This window comes from Microtus ochrogaster, chromosome 15, assembly GCF_000317375.1.
Source record: "Microtus ochrogaster isolate Prairie Vole_2 chromosome 15, MicOch1.0, whole genome shotgun sequence".
Classification (NCBI taxonomy): Eukaryota; Metazoa; Chordata; class Mammalia; order Rodentia; family Cricetidae; genus Microtus; species Microtus ochrogaster.
Genome location: NC_022017.1, coordinates 5,651,475 through 5,657,671, shown reverse-complemented (window position 1 = coordinate 5,657,671; position 6,197 = coordinate 5,651,475). Strand labels below are relative to the sequence as shown.

Below are 6,197 nucleotides of genomic sequence, written 5' to 3'. Positions count from 1 at the left end.
AAAAACAGGCTCATTTGAAGCAGGGAATGATAGCAAACCTATAATCCCAGCTAAGGCAGACTGCCTCAAATTTAAGACCAGCTCAGGCTTCATAGTGCCAGGCCAGCCAAAGAGATGCTACAGAAAAGACTCCGTCTCAAAGCACACTGGTGTAGCACAAATTCTAATTGGTCTTACTAATAAAAACCCAGAATCAAATATTAGGGGGTGAAAGTTGAAAAGATCAGAGAAGCAGAGCAGTCAGCCACTAGAGAGACTTTTTACCTCTACCGAATCCTCAGACCAAACAGGCGATCCTGTCCTCAGACTGTATCTTCAGATTGCAATGAGCTCCTGTCTCCTCCAGCCTTATATTCCTCTCTCTGCCCAGCCATATCCCATTCTGTCTCTACCTCCCTAGTGCTGGGATTAAAAGCATGGGACTCCCAAGTACTGGGATTAAAAGTGTGAGTCACCACTGCCTAGCCTCTAGTGGCTAGCCTCTGCTCTCCGGCAGGCTTTGCTATAACACAAACAAAATGTCACTACACACTGACCTCTCTGTATCCAGATCACAGTCCTATTGGCGCTTGAATACAAAGGACAGACCCTGATTTGAGGTCACGAACCAAACAACAAAACAGGGACAGGATAACAGGGAGGCCTGATGGCTCACAAATATACTACTAGCACTTAGAAGGCAAGACCAGCACCCATTTTGAATTTTTTTTTTAATTGGGTTTTTTTGAGACAGTTTCCTGGCTGTCCTGGAACTCACTCTGTAGACCACATTGATCTCAAACTCAGAGATCTACCTGCCTCTGCCTCCTGAGTTCTAGGTTTGAAGGTATGTGCCACCACTGCCTAGCTCCATTTTGAAGTTTTAAAACAAACATCTGGGGAGGGCCGTGGTAGTGAAGGTCAGAGGACAGCCTGCGCAAGTTCGCTCTCTCTCCCATCATGGAGGCTCTGGAGACCCACTGGGTCATTTGGCGGTAGGTGTCTTTACCCGCTGAATTCTCTCTCTGCCCACATTATGTTTTATAGCTAATGATATGTTTAATAATAATGTGATACATAAAGGGGCTGGAGAGATGGTGCAATGGTTAAGAGTGTGTGCTGTTTTTGCAGAGGGCCAGGGTTCAGTTCCCAGCACCCACATCAGGCAGCTCACAGTTACCTGTAACTCAGCTTCAAGAGGGTCCTCCACATCAGGCATTGGTGGGGATGGACAATCACATAAACCTATATATAATATACACACAAAGTGAAGCAAAAAAAATTTAACACATATATGTGATATATATATATATATATATATATACATGTATCATATTTTTTCCCAACTTTCTGTGATCATACCCCAAATGTCCTGTCTAAATGGGCTGAAAAATAGTCATTTTGAGACAGAATCTCTGTCATAGCCAAGGCCAACCTGGAGCTCACTGTGTAGACTAGGCTGGACAAGAACCCTCTTGTCTTTCTGCTTTGTGCAGCTAGGAGACAGTCCATCTGCTGACGTGGCCCCAGGGGTGACATAAGCCCGAGTGTGCCAAGAACACGCACAGTGTGACATTCTCTCAGTTCTGACAGTCTCATCACAGACACATCATTCTTTGTAGAGGACACCATGTAGTCCTGGCTTCCCCGGAACTTATCATGTAGACCAGGCAATCTCACAGAGATGCTCCTGACTTCCTGTGAAAGGTGCATGTCGCTGGGCAGTGGTGGTGCATGCCTTTAATTCCAGCACTTGGGAGGCAGAGACTGGTGGATCTCTGTGAGTCTGAGGCCAGCCTGGGCTACAGAGCTAGTTCTAGGACAGGCTCCAAAGCTACAGAGAAACCCTATCTGGAAAAATAAAAACAAAGCAAAACAAAAGAGGAAAAAGGGCTGGTGGTACAATTCAGTTGTTGGAGTGCTACTTGCTTAGCATGAAGGAAGCCTTGGGTTTTGATCCTCAGCACCTGGTGAAATGGACATAGCAGTCCATTTTAGTAGTGCTTCAGAGGGAGAAACAGGAAGATCAGAAGTTCCCAGTCATCTTGACTATAGAGACCAACACACAATGCTCAGTGCTCACATGGGCTATAAGACACTCTACTAAAGAAAAAGAAAGGAAGAAAGGGAGGAAGGAAAAGAAAGAAAAGGGCGGGCTGGTGAGATGGTTCAGAGATTAAGAGCACTGGCTGCTCTTCCAGAGGTCCTGAGTTCAATTCCCAGCAACCACACGGTGGGTCACAACCATCTGTACTGAGATCTGGCGCCCTCCTCTGGCGTGCGGGCATACATTGAGGCAGAGTGTTGTATACATAATAAATAAATAAATCTTTTTTAAAAAAAAAAAAAAGAAAGAAAGAAAAGGGCTGGAGGAATGACTGTGTGGTTAACAGCATTGACTGTTTTTCCAGGTCCTGAGTTTGATTCCCGACAACCATCTGCTGCGGGGAGTTCCTTCTGCTCCTTCAGCCAATAGCCTTTAAGATACCAGCCCACTTGGGCGTGTCTCTTTTGGTTTAAAAAGCAGCAGTAGCCCTGCTCTTGCTCTCGTTCTGGCTCCCACTTCTGGCTGCTAGACTCTGTTCCTGGTTGCTAAGATGGCTGTTGTCTAGGACAATGATCTGCAAGTTTTTCCCCTTAAATAAATAACCCTTTTATTAATCATAATTCTAAACTGGTGTGGAATTGTTTTGTGACTTATGCCTTTAACCATTCGTAATGAGATCTGGTGCTCTCTTCTGGTAGAACACTGTATATATAAAAAATAAATAAATAAATAATTTAAAAAAAAAGTCAGTGGGGTAGTAGTGGCTCAATCCTTTAATCCCAGCACTTGGGAGGCAGAGGCAGGTGGGTCTCTGTGAGTTTGAGGCTAGCCTAGTCTACAAGAGCTAGTTCCAGGACAAGCTCCAAAGCTACAGAGAAACCCTGTCTTGAAAAACAGAAACAGAAACAAAAAAAAGTCCTTAAAAAAATTGTGTGTAGGCTGCTGAAGAGATGGCTCAGTGGTTAAAAAACATGGGCTGCTCTTCCAAAAGAACTGGGTTCTTGGACACCAGCCACACAGGTGGGACACAAGCATACATGCAGGTAAAACATTCATTCACAATAGAATAAGATTAAATAAATATAACAAAAATTTAAGAAAGAAAAACAAAAAGATTGTTTTCAAAAGAAAAAAGAAAAGCAAAAAGCGTTAGGGGTATAGCTGGAAGACCGAGCAATCCTTTGGCACACTGGAGGCCCTAAGTCCTATCCCTAGTACAAACAGAAACAGAAAACTCAATAAAATAGTAGATAAATGAAGAGCTGTGTGGTGGCATGCATCTTTAATCCCAGCTTTCTGAAGGCAGAAGCAGGTCGATCCATGGGAGTTTTGAGGCCAGCCTGCTCTACATAGCAAGTTCCAAGACAGTCAGGGCTCCATAAAGGGAGACCTTGTCTCAAAACAAAACAAAACTAACACAAAAGGTTGCTGGATAGAAAATCAAATATATTCCTCCACAAACAAATAAAATAGTTACTGTGTTTCTTAAAGAGCATAATGGGTTGGGGCTGGGGAACAGCTCAGTGGTAGAGCTCAAAGGTTCACAAGGCCCTGGTTTTGATCTACAGCACTGCAAGAAAAAAAGTAGAAAACCGACTAGACATTGACAGGTATGGTACCTCTCTACACAACCCACCTGAGCACTGGCACCTCCATCTCTCTGTGTCTGTGTGCAGGTGCACATGTGTTACAGGTATCCATAAAGAACAGAAGAGAGTGTGAGGTCCTTTGTAACTGGAGTTACAGATGGATGTGAACAGTAAATGTGGTAACTTTTAAACAAACTCAAGCTCTTGGGAAGCACAGCAAGTGTCTAACTGTTGATCCATTTCTCTAGTTGCTCTGTTTTTTTTTTAAATATTTATTTTACTATGTATACAATATTCTGTCTGCATGTATGCCTGTAGACCAGAAGAGGGCACCAGACCTCATTACAGATGGTTGTGAGCCACCATGTGATTGTTGGGAATTGAACTCAGGACCTTTGGAAGAGCAGGCAATGCTCTTAACCGCTGAGCCATCTCTCCAGCCCTGTTTTTGTTTTTTTAAACAGTTTCACTAGAGCCTAGGTCTCCATTATGGGTTAAGCTGGCTGATCAGCAAAGCCCAGAGGTCTCCCTTTCTATGGCTCCTTAGCACTGGGGTTAGCAGGAGTCACCACACCCAGCTTTTTATCTGGGTCCTAGAACTGGGCCTCAGGTCCTCATGTCTGCATGGCAGGCACTTCACTGTCAGGGCTAGCTAGCTACTCAACCTCTCTTCCCTCCATTGTGAGACAAGGTCTCACTTTGTAGCCCTGACTGGCCTTTAACATGTGTTCCTTCTGCCTTTGCCTTCCAAGGGCTAGGATATCACTTCTTACAGGTTCCCCTGTTTCTCCATGCTGCCCTTCAGTCCTTTATGCATTTGCCCATTAACTCATTCAGCAAAGCTTTCGGCTATTAGAAACACTCACTGCAAGCTAACTGAAAATATGAAGGCAAATGAAACGGGAGCAGTTCTCAAACTGCTGGTTGTGACCCCTTTAGGGGGTCACATGTCAGATACCCTGCATAAAAGATATTTATATGGGGGGAGTGGTTGGAGGGGTTGGGAAATGGGAGGAGGGGAGGAGGTGGAAATTTTTAATAATAAAAAAATAAAGTTTAATAGCTACCAAAAAAGATTTACATTATGATTCATAAGGGTAGCAAAATTAGTTATGAAGTTGCAACGAAATAATTTTATGGTTGGGGTCACTACAAATGAGGACCGTATTATAGGGTTACAGCATCAGGAAGGGTGAGAACCGCTGAGATACAGGTTCATCTCACCACCTTCTATCAGGAATGGCAGATTTTAATAATCATTCTCACTGATGGATATATAACTACTAACAGCTGCATACATGCTCCGAGTTAATAAATGCCTCTCTGAGAACACATAACCAGTTTTCCAGACAGCTTAGAGGGTCCAGAGAGCTGATAACTAACATATCTTTTACAGATTGGGGTGACTTGTGTGTGGAAGGGCTCTAGGAAAGTATCCCTGAAAAAGAAACAATGGACATTAATTTGGAGGCATAAATAGGCAAAATGAGAGCGAGAAAGCGTTCCAGGGGCACTAGAGGAAGTATGGGAGACCTAAGAACTTAGATAAGGCCATGGAATTGGTGTCAACACAAAAACACAGGTCTCAAACTCAAAGAGGGAACGAGGTAGTATGTTCTGGTTCCAATTTATACTGGATTTAGGTTACCCCAAATTCCACTGTTCCAAGGTGGAAGTATGGTGTTTTTACGGCAACAGAACAAAGTTACAAATCAAGGCATTGTATTTTTTTTTTTCCAAAATGTGTTTATTGGGATGGTTCCCACTCATCTCGAATCTGGTGCTTTTCGGTGCTGCTTCCTCCTGAAGGAGCATCCTTCTGTCAGTCTTGCTTTCCCGCCTGTAGGCTGACAGAGGACAGTGGAGCAGCCGACACACAGGACTACCGTCTGTGCATGGCTAAAGACCGTGGTGATTCTATAGCATCCTGGGCACTTCACATCCATAAAGTAGGAATTGGGGCTCTGCACCAGGCGCTTTTTCTTGTGTTTCCTCCTCTGGAGAGGGATGAAGGAGATCCTTTGCGAGAGGCATGTTCTCGTAGGGAGGTCGTCACCGCCGGAAAGGCAAGGCATTGTATTTTTTAATGCATTTTATTTCACTTTTTGAGACAAGGTATTACTACTTAGCCTTGGCTGGCCTAGAATTTGCTATATGTGGGGGCCAGCCATGATAAGCTAAGTCTGGGCAAGTCACCCAAAGGAAGCTCTTTACTTCCACTGTCACCTGGGACTCTGGCCACAGACAAATTTAAATGGAGTCTGGAGTCTCAGTAGTTTACCCCGAGACAATGCCTGGCTGCAAGAGGAACCACAGGCTGAGATTGCCTGTCCCCACCCAAGAGCAGATCAGTCAAAGGAAATGCCTGGCATTCCAAGAGCTATAGAGACACCTGCCAGCTTACCTCAACAGGACACCCCTAGACAAATGTCAGCCAATCAGGGACCCTAAACCTCAGAGACCCCTTTCCCCCACCTCTACTAGTATAAAAACCCTATTTTTTATAAAGACTTTTTTTAAAAAAATATTTATTATGTATACAATAGTCTGTCTGCGTGTATGTCTGAAGGCCAGAGGAGGGC

The 6,197-nt window shown here is 44.1% G+C and overlaps 1 pseudogene; it reads right to left on the bottom strand.

Annotated features, from left to right (window-relative positions):
• Window positions 1–5,381: 5,381 nt before the first annotated feature.
• On the bottom strand, window positions 5,382–5,700 carry LOC106143920 (annotated as a pseudogene).
• Window positions 5,701–6,197: the final 497 nt, after the last annotated feature.